This window comes from Furipterus horrens, unplaced genomic scaffold (assembly GCF_987537825.1).
Source record: "Furipterus horrens unplaced genomic scaffold, mFurHor1.1.pri manual_scaffold_1, whole genome shotgun sequence".
Lineage (NCBI taxonomy): Eukaryota > Metazoa > Chordata > Mammalia > Chiroptera > Furipteridae > Furipterus > Furipterus horrens.
The window spans coordinates 152,815,520-152,833,115 of record NW_028327171.1 but is presented as its reverse complement, the minus strand read 5'-3'; the positions used below and the strand labels follow the sequence as shown (position 1 = coordinate 152,833,115).

General features: G+C 37.3%; 2 non-coding genes and 1 pseudogene across 2 annotated transcripts; 1 reads left to right on the top strand and 2 right to left on the bottom strand.

The window, feature by feature from the left end:
- Positions 1-14,156: 14,156 nt before the first annotated feature.
- Positions 14,157-14,227, top strand: TRNAG-GCC (transfer RNA glycine (anticodon GCC)). The gene has a single exon. It is a non-coding gene; the product is annotated as a tRNA-Gly (tRNA).
- A 271-nt stretch (positions 14,228-14,498) lies between these two features.
- On the bottom strand, positions 14,499-14,570 carry TRNAA-CGC (transfer RNA alanine (anticodon CGC)). The gene has a single exon. It is a non-coding gene; the product is annotated as a tRNA-Ala (tRNA).
- A 1,845-nt stretch (positions 14,571-16,415) lies between these two features.
- LOC150022069 (dnaJ homolog subfamily A member 1-like) lies at positions 16,416-17,587 on the bottom strand (annotated as a pseudogene).
- Positions 17,588-17,596: the final 9 nt, after the last annotated feature.

Below are 17,596 nucleotides of genomic sequence, written 5' to 3'. Positions count from 1 at the left end.
AATGTCACAGAGCCACAGAGCTAGAAAGTAACCTGAGATCATTTCGTTAACACCTCTTCAATAAAGCATGTGAATATCTAAGCTATTCAGGACCCATGTATTTCATAGGGTAGAAACACATTTAGATATATCTATAAAAGCATTATGAATACTTTCAAATAATAGACCTATGCTTTAAATGTTAATGTGAATGTTTGACCTCACATTGATTCTCTCTGCTACTTCAGCATTGATTATTACAGAAATGTTGGGTTTAACTTTCAGTTTATATAAAATCTGAAGAATAAAAACATAGGTAGGTAATACACTACATGTCATTTGTGTTCAAAAACTATCAATCTGCTTTAAAACATCAATTCTGAAAGCAGTTTTATTTGGAACAATAAGAAGAGAATAGATTGATATATTCTCTGTAATTGAATTATAATTTTAAAATTTAAGTAACAGCAAGAATGACAAAGATCTTGTCCTTCAATTATAAGAATAATCAAACTTTTTCTCCAAGCGATTTGTGCATTTGCATCAAATATTTAAATTTAACATTGCAAATTATTTAAGCAGATGTTACTAAGTTTTTGATGCAAACTCAATCCAATTGAACACTTTCTGCTGATTCACTAACTGTGTTAAGTTTATAAATCACTTTATCTACATTGAATTTAGAATGAAAAACAAAACAAAACAAACAAACAAAAGCTGTGTTTCAGTCCCAGTTCCATCTCTTTAAAATAGTAGCTTTATTTTACTAACCCTCAGTTTCTAATAAAACAAGGAAATTTTACTATCACACTGAGTTCTTGCAAAGCAAAATGCCTATGAAAGTACTTCATGACCATAAGTATATTGTAAATATAAAGGGCCATCATGATTATTAATTTTGACATCATGTCTACCAAAATATCCCCTAAGAGTCTGAGCAAAGACTATGAAATATTGATGAAATAAAGAACTGCCATTTTTGCTAACTTAGCAAAAATATATTTTGGCTATTATATAGTTTCTTCTCTCAGCTTTATATTTATTTGTCCTTATAACCATGTTGTTCATTTTTATACTGATTATAAGTAGGTTTTACAATGTTGATTCTCATTTATTATTATTAATAGCTAATATTTATTGATCTAAGCTGATTATGTGTCAGACACTGTGGAAGAGCTTTATATACGTTAGCCTATTCACTCCTCATGACAACTCTTTGAGGTAAGTTAGTTGTCTACCTGTTTTAACAAAGAAGAAACTGAGACAGAGAGGTAAATTCTTTCCCTAAATTCACAGAGTTAGAGATGGAAATGGGATTTAAATCTTGATAGCCTGTGCAGATCCTATTCTATTAACTAACTATTAAACCATGCCACAAGGGTTTCATACAACTGTCTGCAGTACTTTCCTAGGTAGACTGATAAAGCCTACATCTTTATTACTCAATATCTCTAGTAGGATCTTGGAGTGGTTACCAGTGTTTTCAACTGACTTAGGCAAGCACTTTCACTCAGGATGATAAATTGAGCCAAGAAAACTACTTAGTATATGAATGGGCTTGGTTTTTCACCAAACAAATTTTCCTGGCCAGGCATAATATCCCTTAAGCTCATGAAGAATTCCATGGGAAATATTCATATCAATGATTTAAACATTAAATGCTATTTTTACATGTCTTGGTTCTATAATACAGTATCATAGAGTCAGAATACAGCAATTATATTTAGAATTTCTTAACCTTTCAGTTTTCATGACCCTTAGACCCTTAAGGACATAGTAGAAGACATCTTATTAGCTTGATGTCTTCCAGCTACTTGGTGCTAAAGGAAAAATTGCTGAAAATGTCCACTGCTTCACTGTTTAATATACAGACCTTAAAATGACTGGAGAGTTGAACAAATCAGAGAAAATCAGTTATGATGTATAGACCAATTGTCAAGAGTATAAGCTCTGGAGTCAGAATACCAACCCTTGACTTAACTTTTTGAAGAATCTTAAACAAGTTACTTAAGACCTAGTTTTTCTATCTGTTAACTAGAAGTGTTCTAGTTTGAGGTAATTATTGCGCTGTAGTTCAAGCTGAACAAAGACTGGTTTCTTAAGAATTCTATATGTAGTTTTACTTATTTTCACCAAACCTACTATTTTTCTTCCACTATATAGAATTAGTCTTAGAAGTGGGAAAATAAATCACATTAAATTGGTAGTAATTAGTCTGTGTTAGACATTCAGTTAATTGACCAAATGGAATATTCCTTTCACCAGCACAATAAATATCCTTTTGAAGTAAATATTGTATATATATATATATATATATAAAGAGGTCTCTAAGTAACTAATAGCAGTATTAACCTTTTAAGCATAAACTGAAGATAAGATGGTCATGAGTGCTAAGGAGCAAAACAGTCAAACAGCATATGACTTTGCAGTGTAGTCCCTTGCAATAAATGAGTGTAAATAAAAAATAAAACATGTGTTAATGGTTCTTAGTGTTCAACCACAATTAAATCTGTAAGTACCTATTGAGATATCTAACTTCCACAACTTCGCTACTATGATAACTCAGTCCTGGATGGAAAAAGCTCATGGCATTTACAAACAGCTCAAAAGATGGATTTGTGCATTATATTAGCATATACAGAAAACTAAATTTGTGCAAAGTGCAGAGGAAGCAGAAACTTGTATAAAGCATTGCTTAGGCCCTACTCTCTAGGCCACTGTCATCTAATTGGAATCCTCAAAAGTGAGCTGAACTGAGCCTAGGGGGCATTGGGTTAAAGGAGATAAATGCCCAGAAGTGGGAGAACCAGGAAGCAAAGATGTTGAGAATCATTTCCAAGAACAAGTCTAGGGCAATAGGGAAGAGGAAACCACAGAATACACACCCCTAAAAAGCCAGAATTTAGGAGCAGAAATGCTACAGAGTGCCAGCACTAGCAGAGTGGGGACTGGGTAGGCAGGTTTGAATATGGGGAAATTAGATCTTTGTATGACCTGCTATACTGTAATTTTTCATCAGTACTCTCCAGTTGTGAATAAACAAAGGTGTCTGGAAGAGACTTTACACCTGGTGAGAGAGGCCTTGCTTGTTACTTAACCACACATTGTACATTCTCAATGTTACCTAGAAATAGTGGTCTGACCATCCAACAGATTGTAATAATAAGCAAGAGGTGTTACAGACAGCAAAAATAATCTCCTAAGCAAGGAGCAGAAGTGCTAGAACCAGCTGTAACTTTATCAATGCTATTAATATATCTGTGTTTCTGGGAAGGGTTTGGGATCCTTAGCTTAAAATAGAGACTTACACTTTAGTATGTGCAGCTCATTCAAGGCTGTGCGGGTCTGGTCCATGGAGCCTATACAATTTCTATGACGGCAATGTAGACAGGGATGGAAACATTAAGTATTTTATAAACTGATGCCACCGAGCATTTGAATTTACAATACCTTTCTTATGCTGTAACTCCATGTTTACCAATATCCAACAAATTACAGTCTTACTTCTTTTATACTGATCATAAGAAGAAAAATGTTCTGGTCATATGTAAAGGATAATGCTGATCAATGAAAACAAAATAGTTTAAACAAGAAAGCAAATAATTGCCTTCCTTGTTTTATGTGCATCTGACTCAGAGAGATGGTTTTATTCTGATCATTCCAACAAATGAAGTTTCTAAACTTGGAAAATTGAAGACCAGACCCTGAGCTATGGGAAAGTAACCACGAAAAAATGCATATGGTAAACATTCTTGGAAATCATTTAGCCTAATTTTGACTTTGAAACTTATCTTCATGAAACTTTAAAATAAAGACTGATAGTTACCTACCAAATTAAAGATATTCAGATAATTGTGTGTTTTCTGAAAATAATGTGGTGGGGATTGAATGTGGGAGATGGAGTGGGCTGGGTAAGGGTGAGCAATGGAGGAAAAAATGGGAGAACTGTAATAGAAAAACAATTTTAAAAAGAAATAAAAATATGTATTCTTTTTATTACAAAAGTGATATATGTATAATTTTTTAAAAATACGGATGCACAAAAACTCTACACTTAAAATTACCTATTATGAGGACAATGGAGTCTAGTCAGTCTTCCTCACCCCAGATGCCCAAGTGTGAACTGCCTAGAGATAACATTAGATTCACATGTGCAGCGCACTCACAGTTATATAAGCATTAATATCATATTTTGGCTAGTAACCGGCTTTGTCTATACATAATATAAAAAAGGTGGAACCCCCATGGGAGTGTTCTTGTTAGTGTTGGTATAGTGAGCGGGGGTGCAGGGAGCGCAGCCGGCGGCTGGCTAGTGCTCCAGCACAAGCCTAAGGGCGGACGGCAAGTATAAATGTTGTAATATCTGCAATAAAGGAACTGTCAGGGACCCCAACCTTGCCTCGCATATTCTTCTGATTGCTAGATATAAGGGAAAAAGCATTGGGTTCCCCAACACCTATAGTAATAATTAACAATTATTCCAAGAATTGTTTTAAGTGCTCAAATGTATTAATTCCTTCATATCTTAAAACAACCCAGTAGGTTGGGACTACTGTTACTCCTGTTTAATATAGTTTAAAATTAAGGCAGAAAGGTTAACTAACCCAATAAACTCACACAATTGCTAAATGGCAGAGTGTGCAGCTACCCCCACACTATACTGGTCCCATAATCTCCTCTTTCATACAGTCCTCTCTCTACAGTAACATACATTATTTTCCCTGTAATATGTGATTATACAATACACACTTTTTAATAATGGGCCTTTCTCCCCTCCACTGCCACAAAAATGCAATACATCATGAAGGTCTTTAGAGACAAAACCATGAGGTATAATCACTGGATACCATGTCCTTTCAGTTGACAAAACTAAGAAAAATCATTTTTATTATAAATTTTAGGGATAATAAGCAGTTCAAATTCAGTAATGCAGAGTTCTTTTCCTTATTTCCCCAATTTACATTTTTATCTTTCTCTCCAAAATGAGAAACTTGATTCCACAAAACATCAATATATTACTCATTTGCACTACCTTAAATATCCATAAAATATTTTCCAGAAACAATACATCAATACCAGTATTAATGACACATCTACCATGTAAAGTTCAAGATTACTTTGCAATTTTCTCCCTTAGAATATTCGAGGTCTGTCCAGAAGTATGCAGTCATGTCATATGAAAAATAAAGATATTTATTAAAGAAGATACAAAATACAAGAAACATTGTACATAGGACAATGACGCCTCAGTCCTCTTCAATGTAGGCACTTTGGGACCTTACACAGTTCTCCCAATCGCTATCAGTTGCCCCATCATATTTTCTTGAATCTCAATGACGATCTGAAATCTCTTCCCTTTCAAAGGTGATTGCAGTTTTGGGAAAAGAAGTCTCAGGGTGCCAAATCTGGGGTGTAGTGGGGCTAAGCCACCTGGGTGATTTGATGTTTCACAAAAAGACTCTGCAGGAGATGTGATGCATGAATGGGTGGGTGGTCATGATGAAGCTGCCAGTCACCAGTTGCCCTTAGCTGCAGCCTCCTGATGATCCCAACAGTTTCTGCAGACGAATGTTCAAGGTTAAACAAAATTTGATGTAGATTTGTTGCTCTACTCACTCAGTCATTTTCAATGCAATGGCCACATGCTCACTTAATGACATCTACTGCCTCCACTGACTAGCACAGTGAACTCACTATTCATACATGTGCATTCCAGTCCACTCTCCTTGGCTGCCAGGTTACATTAATGTCACCCAAACTATTCTCATCATATAACAATGGCTGGAGTTTTTCTGGACAGACCTTGTATGTCAATCACTAAGTCGTCGTCGTCGGCAGCCGTCCGTCTCGAGAGACGATGGTGTAGCTTCTTAAGAGTCTATCTGCACCGCCGAGAATGGTTGTGCAGTCCGACTCGGGAGTGACATGGTATCTGTCTCCTCCCATGTTGAATCGACATCTTGCGATGACGCTGAAGTGTCCACTCCAGTGAAGCTGAAGCTACAGAGCCTGGGCAGGTTGATATGGAGGGTCTGCTGTTGCCCATGCAGCAGACCCCCCCTCTCTTCGCAGCTGAAGGATCCAAGGGAAAGACGGAGTCAATACAGCTTGGCTTCAGGTGCGCCGCAGGAGTTGCCGGTGTTGACTACAACGTCAAACCGCCTTAGGGACTCCGGCCCCGGATTTTCTGTCGGGGTTTACTCCCTTAGCCTTTCCCCTGAAGAGGTATGCCGCAAGGCAGCAGAGGTTTTTTGGAGTCAGAGTTTTCCTTCTCTGATGTATATATAGTTAAAGTACTGTGTTTAAATGTCACTTGAATTAATTCTTTTGTATATGTGCAGTTATGTTTTATATACAGTTAGGCTCCTTGGTTTCTCTTTACCTTCAAATTTTAGAGTTCACTTTCTTCGTAAGTTCATATTAAATATTATTTTCCAAGTATGTTTAAGAAGTTCAAAATACAAAGCTATATACAAATGTATACTCAAGGATGTCTTTTACTTGCCCCATTCTCACACATCTGTGTGTGTGTGTGTGTGTGTGTGTGTGCACATGCACAGCTAATGAGGTATGTGAAAACTTGGCTTACTTTCATAAATGAACACAGTACATTTAAAAGCAAATTAGCCCCGGCTGCTGTGCGTCAGTGGATTGAGTGTCAGCCTGTGAGCCAAGTGTCGCTGGTTCAATTCCCAGTCAGGGCACATGGCTAGGTTGCACGTCGGGTCCCCAGTTGGGGGCGCAAGTGAGAGGCAACCACACGGGTGATGTTTCTTGCCCTCTTTCTCCTTTCCACTCTCTCTAAAAGTAGATAAATAAACAAACAAATTAATTAATTTAAAAAAATTAAAAACAAACAAACAAACAAACAAAAACCCTGTAAAAGCAAATCAGAAAATTTACAAAGCTGATTAATAAGGTACTTGACAAAACAAATATATAGATTTTGCAATGATATTTACATGATTGAAAGTGAAAATAAAAATATGTCATTCCCTCCCTGAAGTCCTGTGTCCTTCTTGTTTTGTATTATACCTATCCTTTGCCACCCTTCATGAGCATTAATTATATTTAATGCATCTAGCCCCTAAAATAATCATAAAAATAGAATAATAACTATTCAAATTGTAAATTATTCTAAAAACTTATCCAAAGCAAAAAGCTATTTGTTAAAAAAAAATAGTAGTCAATTATTTTATTATTTATGTGCCTTCTTAAGAAGCTACACTGTAATTTACTTAAGGAACATGTACATTCTTAAATCATTTGGAGAAGAGTTTATTTATGGAATTCAGGTCTCTCTTCTATATATTCATGTTGAATAATTTCTTGACTTTCTAGTGTCAGATTACTATTCAGTCTAGGTTTGTGTTGCTTAAACTGATTAGGGCAAGAATTCACATTAAGGATGAAGTTAATGTTAGTAATAAATAAATATACTGGTCTCTGCCAAGTCAAAAATTTAAGACTGCAATATTCTAATTGCTGAATGTCTTTTTCCTGATAACCTGACTAGTTTGCTAGGGCTGCTGTTACAAAGTACCCAAACTATGTGGCCTGATCAGCAGAAATTCATTGTCTCAGAGTTCTGGAGGCCAGAATTGTAAGATAAAGGTGTTGTCAGGGTTAATGTTTTCAAGGGCTATGAGGGACAATCCGTAGCCTGCCTCTCTCCTGGCTCCTGGTGGTTTGCTGGTAATGTTTTTTTGTTCCTTGATTTGTAGAAATATCACTCTAATCTCTGCCTTCATCTTCACATGAAGTTCTTCCTTGAGCCTGACTGTTTCTGTGTCCAAATTTTTCCTTTTTATTAGTTCAAATTCATATTGGATTAAGGTCCACCCTACAACCTCATCTTAATTACCTCCAAAAACCCTATTTCAAAAAAAAATTTTTTTTAAGGTTACATTCACAGATACTAGGGATTAGGACTTCAGTACATGAACTTTTGGAGGAACACAATTTTTAACACCTAACATCTGATAAATAAATTGTACCAAAAGTTTCTATTTTAATTTTCTATTACATTTTTGTAACATTTGAATATGGTATGATCAGTGCTGTAACTCCAAGATATGAGAGAAAGAGAGAGAAGAGAGAGATTGTTGAGATTTTTTAAAAATATGTGCAGACCTAAGTTGGGATTTTCTATAAAAAATATTGATTTATATTAATATAGATATTGATGAGTATTGATAAGTTCCTTTGTATATATAAATCCCAAAGTCATTCAGAATATGTGAACACAGACTTTATATTCAATGTTGTGTTAGGGGTTACTAAAAACCAACCACACAAACAAACAGAAAAATGATATTAAAGTTTATTTGACTATATAAGTATAATATATTAGGGAAATATGAGTAACAGTAAAATACACACATAGTTGAATACTTAAGAGCTAAATTTTGACAGTGACTGAAAATATTGCAGGCGCTCAGAAAAGGAAAATTCAAATGAGATTTATTAATATACACACACTCTGAAAAAGTATGTTATATGTAATACATACATATTCATTCACATAGTTCTTTTGCCTTCCTATAAGCCATCACTATATTATGTTTAACAAACACTTTTTATTTATATATAACTTTACAAAACATGTATTGTTTCCAGTGCATGATTTGAAACTTATGCAATTTATGTGATTATATAGCTCATTTGGTAACTTACATTATCTTCCTGCCTTGATTCTAAATTCTTAGGAAACTTGGCTTCCGGGCACTATGCGTGATTGTGAGGTGGAGTAAATAATATTTTAATTCATAGTTAGTAGAGGGCAATTACAAATGAACACAGAGCCATTAAAAAGAAAGTGTACTTAGAAGAAAATTCTGAGTCCTATTCTTCTAAAAAAAAAAAAAAAGAAGAAAGGAAAGGCAATGAGCACAACAGCGTAAGTGGTATGCGCTGCTTGTACATAAAGTGTGATCCTGTATCTACATAGACTGTCTATGGAAAGAAACACAAGAGACTGATGACAACAGTTGTCTCTAAGAAAGGGAACCCAGGAACAGGGAGGGTGGGATTAAGACATACTTTTCAGCATGTACTCTTTTAAAATTACAATTGACATAAATATTATATTAGTTTCAAATGTACAATATAGTGGTTAGACATTTATATAATTTATGAAGTTATGAACCCAATAATTCTAGTACCCATCTGACATTCTACATAGTTATTACAATATTATTGACTATATTGTCTGTGCTGTATTTTACATTCCCTTGACTATTTTATAACTACCAATTTGTACTTTTTAATCCCATCTCCTTTTTCATCTATCTCCTCAAACCCCCTCCTATCTTGTAACCATCAACATTTTAATGCATACTCTTATACCTTTTGAATTTTGCACCATATGCATGGGTTATTTATGAAAATAGATAAGGAGGGGAAAGACATTTCTGCTGTTAGATGGTGGGTAGCCAAGAATCACAGCTCAAGTATTTAAATAAATGCCATATACAGTAATGGGTATCAACAAAAGGACAAAAAAATTACACCCACATTTCCTCCACCCTGAGACTGTAATTTCAAACTGTGGGTTTGAAATTATCAATAAGTCAATTCTTGAACCAGCAATAAAGGAATGACTGAATTTTCCAAAATTAAGGAAATAAGAAACAGAGAGAAAGGGAGGGAAGAATAGAAGAGGAAGAAAGAAAATCCGACTAGTAGCACCATGCAGAATGGTAAAGGAAGTAAATCAGAGTTTTCCCAGGCAGCCTGGGGAGTGAGCTGGTAAGGCTCTGCACTAGGTAGGAGTGACGGGCATGAGAACTAACAACAAGCTTCAGTGCCATATTCAAAGGGGAAAATCAGACCTGCTGACTAGCTGGGACATGCTGGAGGACTAGGAAAGAGCATATCATGAGCAGGATGATTTTGCAGTGACAGGTTTCCAGGAAAAATTGCTGCCTTCTCAACATCTGCTTGCATTTGAGAATTACACCTGGATTCATTTCCATGCTTGGTTTTATTCCTTAGGAAAGTAGGCCTAGGGGTACTACTTTTGATTCTAAATGGAATAAATAATGATTTAATTCCCAGCCAGTAAAGGGCAATCCAAATGACTGGCTCCACTATTTCCCCAGGGCTAGTTTGTAACTTGGGACAGAAATAAGCTGTGTGTATTAAATCAATACAACCACAAGTTGTTTTTTTGTTTTTGTTTTTGTTTTTTAATGCCATTGCTTTGGTGGCTGTGTATCATATGAACTGTTTCTGTTTCTTAATTGTTTGCTTTCTTCAGGTGAGATAAATCTGGCCACATGTCCACAGAGAGCCAACACCAACCAGGGACTAGGTGCCTTGAACAAGTATTCCAAGATGTTATGATGCAATTTACAATCCCCTCCCCGCCCTTCGGGCTCTCTCAATGGCCAGGTTTCCTAAAAGAGATGATTGTGTAACATGTCATGGAACTTGCTGCTTTCTTCCTTCTGCCAGCCACAGTGGGGACTGCTCATTAGAGCATGGGATCACAGCAGACTAGGGAAAGTGTTAGTGTGTACCACCCAGAAGGCACTGTTGGCCATCTTGTGGTTCTTCCATGCTTGACCATACCGATAACGAAATCACTGTCTACCATAGCGTCTAAGGGTAAAACAGAAATAACAGAGTACACCTGTGTCATACAACAATACATATATTTGTCATGATATGTCACTGAGAATTAGAAAAGGAGAATGGGCTCTGCCCGCCTGAAGAAGGCATGTTTCTACAGATTCCATAACACCTCACTTCTCTGTTTTTCTACCTTCAGCTCCCCAACTTCTTCTACTCCCTAAAAATGACCTTCCCAAGGCTCTGCCCTCAGATTTCTTCTCTTTCCTCCATGTCTACATTCTTAGCTTTGATTTCTGTGCAGTTGACTCCCAACTCCACCTCTGCAGCCTTGATTTCTCCAGATCTAGATGTCAACTGTCCAGTAGGCATCTCCCCCTACATGTGTCAGTATTTCCAAAAGTAAATACTCTACTCCACCCTGTTCCTTTCAGTCCTTTCTCCTCCTGACTTCCTGACATTATACCACTATTCTTCCAGTCACTTAAGCTACCTTCCTACATTCATTTTCTTCCTCAATCTGCCTTGCCATTAACTTCATGCTAGAGTCCTCACCCAGGTCAGGGCCTCATTGCCTCTCCACTTCTATTATACCACCTGGATGAATTTCTCTACCTTTACCTTTCACTTCTCTAACACATTATTAACAGATCATCCCTTCAAACACTTTGATCCCTCATCTGATGAAAAAAATCTTCAGTGGCTTCACTTGCTACAAAATTTACATTATTCCAACAAATTAAGGATGAGTCCTTCAAACATTTCTCATGGGTTTTATTGTCCCTTTGTAATGCTACCACTGATGAGTTTCTTTAAACTTTTCTTATACTTTCATACTTTAAGCCTATATCACAATCTGAGGGAATGAGTTCTCTAAATGTACTATGTTTGTGGTAAAATAGTTTCTCAATTCATGTTCAGATGCAAACAATATAAATGTTACTTACACTAACTTTAAAAATAAAGACAACTTATTGAGTCACATAAACTAAAATTCAGGCATGGCTGCTTCTAAAAGCTCAATGTTATATAAGCGATATTTGTCTCTCTCTTTTGGACAAGCAGGTTGATATCAGCAATCTCAGTTATAAATTCAACCTGTTTGTTCACCCTAGTTGAAAGGTAGCCTTTGCTTATAGCTCTGGCAAGAAAATTTTGGTAAGGATTTGATTATCCCTGGCATGGTCACTTCACATATCCATCTCTAAATTAAGCACAACGTCAAGGAAAGTATTTGGCTAGACCTCTTTCACATTTCTACCATTGTGACAGAGAAACAGAGGTTTGGGGGTAAGTTAGCCTTACCCAAATCTCAAGGTAGCTCTTCTCTACATAATAAAAGATATGTCCCAGTTTCGTTTCAGAAAGCGTGTGAACTGCTGGACACACACACACACACACACACACACACACACACACACACACCCTGCATGCTTTTGGCTGCATGTAACAAAATGTCCAACTTAATGGGGCTTAGACAATAAAGATCTTTCATTATCTTACCGAACTGAAAGCCTAAAAGGAGAACGTCCAAGGATGGTGCAATGTCTCCATCTTTCTGCTGGGTCATCCTTAGTCACCCTTCAAGTCACAAGATATCTGGAAGCTCCAAGCATCATGCCTCATAAGGCACTCTTACAAGTAGGAAAGAAAAGGCAAAAGAGAGCTCCCATCTTTTCCCAGAAATCCCCAGCTGGCTATACTTCCACCTCTGCTGCTGAAGATTTTTTTCATCAGGAGAGGGGTCAAAGCATTTAAGGGGTGATCTGGCAATAACGTGTTAGAGAAGTGAGAGGAACTGTCAGAAACCCACTCCAGATAAAACTTTGGAAAGGAAAATGGGATAACTGGCTTAAGGTACCACATTCGTCCCTGGCACTAGGTAGGTTGCTACCAACTTTTATTAAGAAAGAAAGTAAAATGGTCTTTGGTAGGCAACTAATAATGTTTTCCATTACATCATATTTCTTATTTGATTTCTTCCACCAGTGTTAAACTTTTGGTAGTGTTTCTCGCACTGAGGGTTGTCTTTTTTTAGGTTGTTATTTTATTTTGAATCATAATATTTCAGAGTTCAAAGAAACTTCGGTTATTTAGTTCAGGGCTTTTCAAACTTGTTGTTGTTTTTTCACTTCAGATTTTTAACCCATCAAACAAATGTAAATAAATGGGAGAGTTTAAAAATGAGCTGGTGGCAGTGACACCTTTCCACCCTAAAGAAGGTGGGGCCTTACCAGCCAATGGCCCTGAGGCCTGTGTGGAAAGCTAGAGCCCTTCAGAATGCAATTTAAAAACCGCATCTCTCCTCGTTCCTCTTATTTAAAACACTGAGGTTCAGAGAGGTAAAATGATTTGACTTTGTTTTTCCATTTAGGATTGTAGCCTAAATTTTCTGCTTCCCTAATCTCTTATATCATTTATGTATTTACAATCCTGTAACATATTTGTCTTCAGTTTCCACATACTAAAGAGTCCTTAAAAATAAATTTTAACAGGAATTCTTACATTACTTCAGTAGTCTTTTATGATCTTTTTCTAACTCCATTATACTATTCTTGATATATAATGTCCTGAGCTACATGCAGTATTTCTGGTGCAAGTACACAGTGATTTATTCTGTCGTAGGCAGAACAGGGTGGTAGCTAAGCATCTAGATGTTAAATGTGTTACTACATGTGTTCAAATCTTTCCTTGTGGTTCAGTATCCTCATTTATTAAGTTGGAGTAATTATAATATTTTCCTCACTGAGTTGAAGTCCGTGTGTAATAATACTTATACAGTCCACCACACAGACACCGCTATGTGTTTACTATTATTTTCTCACACTTTCCTCCCAAATGTTCCTTGGTCTTCAATGATCCTGAAAGTTGTTGGAAATTTCCTTACCAGGGGTAAAGGGCCAATAATGCCTAAACCTTATGTTTAGATTCATTTCCACAAATGCATTCTTTTCACTTTATCTTGTCCCCCTATGTTGTATGGTTTTCAACCTTACTTTCCATGGAAACTAAGGATAAAGGATCAGACTCATACTATTAACACTGAAAAGTCATTCACAATGAAAGAAGGGACAGTTTAGAGAATTAGGTCACTTGGTGAGAATCACTGACACTTCAAAATTCCCTGTTCACATCACAGAGTTCCAATTCACCCTTATAATTTGGTTCAGGATCCCAGTTTCCTTTCACTGCTTCCTTGTCCCTAATCCTGTCCCTGACAAATATCAGTATATATTTATTCTAATAGCTAAAATGATAAAAAATAAAGAGGTAGGGGTTGAGTGGGAAGAGTTGTTCTAAGTTATCTAAATGTCTGAAGATAAGCTAGGTAATTATGTAATCCTGTACATGCATAACAAAATTTTCATTTGCATCCTTCAGCAAGGACAGCTTCAAAAGAATCTACTCATAAAGTTCAACATAAATTAATATGAAATTTTTTGTAAATGTTAATGTTTTCTCTGTTTTGATAATGAGTTCGTTAAACATTACATTGCTTCCTCTAAAATTGAATATATAAATACTATATAATTACAGAAAAAATTATTAATCGTATGAAAATATCTTTATTAGTAATATGCAGAGAATACTTACCTAGGTGGGCATTGGTGGTTCAGTGATAGAATTCTCGCCTGCCACGGGGGAGGCCCGGGTTCGATTCCCGGCCAATGCAAAGATTACCTATATTTTGCACTGGTACGTCCGGGTTTAATAACGGTATGGAAATGTCTACTTTATGCAAATAAATGTAAACCAAAGCAAATTTTCCGTTTCACTTTTTCTTGTGCAACCAAAAGGTCAGTTTTTTAAGTTTCGCTGTTCTTTTTAGACTTCTGTTTAGATTGTTTGTGGAAGACCTAGAGTATGTGAGCAAAAATTATGTACAATAATAGAATATATCGTATTGTAAGATATAAGTTAGAAAACAGGTAACCACGGCTGTTTGGAGATGCCGGGGATTGAACCCGGGACCTCACACATGCGAAGCGCGCGCTCTACCACTGAGCTACATCCCCCAGCCGAAAGCCCTTTTCCTGATATAGACTTTCATTCAGTTCATTTAGCACTAGTCAAATTTCTACATTAATCTTAAGAATTTTATTTTGGTGAGTGCTTCTGAAGCACGTTTTTACCCTTTCTACTCCCTTCTTTAGCTGATTTCCCTAGTGCATCTGGACCTAGCACAGGCAGCAGTCTGGGACGCAGCGAGGATCGACCGCCTCTTAAGCACTCCTGCCCGGCGCCTGGAGCTCGGGTAAGGACGGATCTAGCTCTTGAGCCGGCCAAGGGGACGGGACCTCTGTGCGCAGAGTGCCCGCCAGACCCGGACTCCTCTGAGGGTTTACCAGGAGCCCGGAGATCTGGGTTCCTCCGTACTCGGGCTTTGCAACTCCTGCGGAGGACTTAGCTCGAGGGACTCGCCGCGAGAGTCGCCCTAGTGCCAGGAGATCTGTTCCTGGAGCAGAGCGGCGGGACCTTCTGTGCGCATCTGAAAACTTTATAGGTCTGTACAACCCCCACCCCCCGAAATAAAACCTCATCCCCGGAAAAAGACGTGTTCACGCCAAATCCCCACAAGTTGGCGGATGTAGAGGTTATAGCCAACTTTTGGAGATGCAAATGATTTCGCAACAGGCTCTTTGTCATGGGGCCCAGGTTGGAAGAAAGAAAATGACACCGCTACTCTCTTTGTAGTTGAATTATATATAAATGACGATAAAGTCAGGGCGGGGGACCTGATCAGGATGTATTTTTCTGTTTGATGTTTACATCTTGTACCCACCTGTTGGCTATGATAGTAATGTAAGTCACTGAACACCTTTAATGTCCTCTGAACTAAATTCCCTAGGCACAAATCTCACTCCCAGCCCCAACTGAAGAAATATGAACCGTGTCTTCTTTCTCGGAAATTTCCTCTTTCTAGCTGTTTGTCTGCTAGGTAAACGCCTGAGCTAACTTCCATTATACTTAGATGAGGTATGTTTGGCCCTTCTTCATGCAGTTTAAACCGATACCACCCCGCACAAGAGAAGGCTAGGTGGTAGAAGCCTCAGACATCCTAATGAAAGGAGCAGGGGAGAGATTTGGTGTCAGGGGAGCTGGGTCAAGGTCACTTCCAGCCACCACTGGTAAGATTCACCTCAACAGGTAGCACGACGAGGGCATAGAATTTTCACTCCCTTAGCGGCAACAGAGCGCCCCTCAAATGAAACCGTCAGCGGGCCCAAAGTCAGAGCAAAAAGCCGAAGTTTTACAACTTCATAACTCCCAGATTAAAAATGAATGTTATTGTGTTTGCTTACAGCAATTTAAGTAAATAATGGCTCCTAATCAGATTTTGTTTTTAACTAGAATAAGCCACATGCTGAGCTAATAATACAATAATACAGAAAGAAAAAGAAAAAATAAAATAAAAGCCTTGTCGTTGGACAGTCTTTAAGCAGCTCTGCTACAAGCTAGCTGTGGAGCCACCATACCGGCCCTAAACTGTCTGCCTCTGGATTTTATGAGAAAGAAATCAGCTTTCTTCATGTTTAAGCCACTTTATTTAGGATCTCTTTTTCCCACAATAGAACCTAACTTCTAATTAATAAAAAGAATTATTCTTTCTAAGACAGAGGTAAACATACAGATATATGTTGCCCATGTTGCACAAACATACTTTGATGAGAAACAGTATTGTCGTATTAATTTTTGAGCTTTTGTATTTTCAGTTTATTTTTCATTTAACTTTTAAAACTACTATAGTTGAATATTAAAACAAAAACAATAAGCAAGTAGTGAGCATATTATGATTATAGTCCTTCACTCATTCACTACTGTATATAAAAGCCAGCAGTCAGTGCTATTCACTGGCCCTATTAAGAGGTCTGACACTCAACACCACCCCTAATATGATGTTCATTATCCTCATATGCTTCTCCATTGTAATGGCACGGTCCTTCTTGATTTGAATCAAAGGCCACCAAGTTCTACCTGGTCCATTTCATCAATCTCTTCTACTTCCTTTCTTTCAGGTAGGAGTTTTTACAGCAAAGAGAGTTTATCAGGAGAAAGAAAGCCATTCTCAGGAAAGTTTACCTTAAATTCAATGATTAGGCAACTCTTTTCATATGGTCTATGAAAAATTGGCATGCCTTCATTTAGCACACACTTGATGTGTCCATGCTTGGCAATCTGACCTGAATGAGAGGTTATGACTATGATTCAGTTGTCAAGAGTAGTTATTAGCTTTCTGAAGCCACACAATGCTTCAACAAGCTGTGTGTCCATACACATGAAAAGTTCTACTCGTTAAGTGAAAACAGTATGGTCCTTCTGCTCTAATGATAATATCTCCTGGCTCTAGTCCCAGTTCTTGGTCTCCTTCACCACGGAATGTTATTTTCTGGCCATCTTTCATGCCTTTGTTAATATGAACTTCTAGAATCTTCTCTCGAACTATCTTCCTTCCATTGCAGTTTTTGCATCTGATCCATTCCTCAGTGGTTTTTGCACTCCATGCACACAGACTGAATTTGCTGAACCATTCCAGGTCCTATGTTATAAATTCTTATTTACATCCTAGTACCTCAGCAATTGGGGCAGCACTCTCCTGTTCCTTTCTTACAATGTTGGCCTTCATGTTTGTCACAAATCACATTCTTTTGCAGAGCTAGTTTTCTTGTTACACCATTATTAAATCTTCTAAGGTTATTGAGAGCTGATGCACAACAGTTTTACCTCTTCTTTTCCTCTGCATCCTTCCTCTTCCTTCAAAAAGCATATAAAAGATATACACAGGGGAACTAAAACCACCACCTGCTCCACCTTCTTTAATTGCCTATTCTCCTCCTTTATGATACAATGCCCTTTTCTTTGCATCAGAGAGTACTTTGTAAGCTCAAGAAATCTGTTTAAACTTCTCTCCTTCATTTGAATTCTTACCAGGGTGCTACTTCCAGGCCCACTTCCTATAAGCCTTGTTCAATTCTTCCTAGGTGACATTGGGTTTGACCCCGAAAACATGATAGTAAGTGGTTTCTTTCACCATTTTGACAGA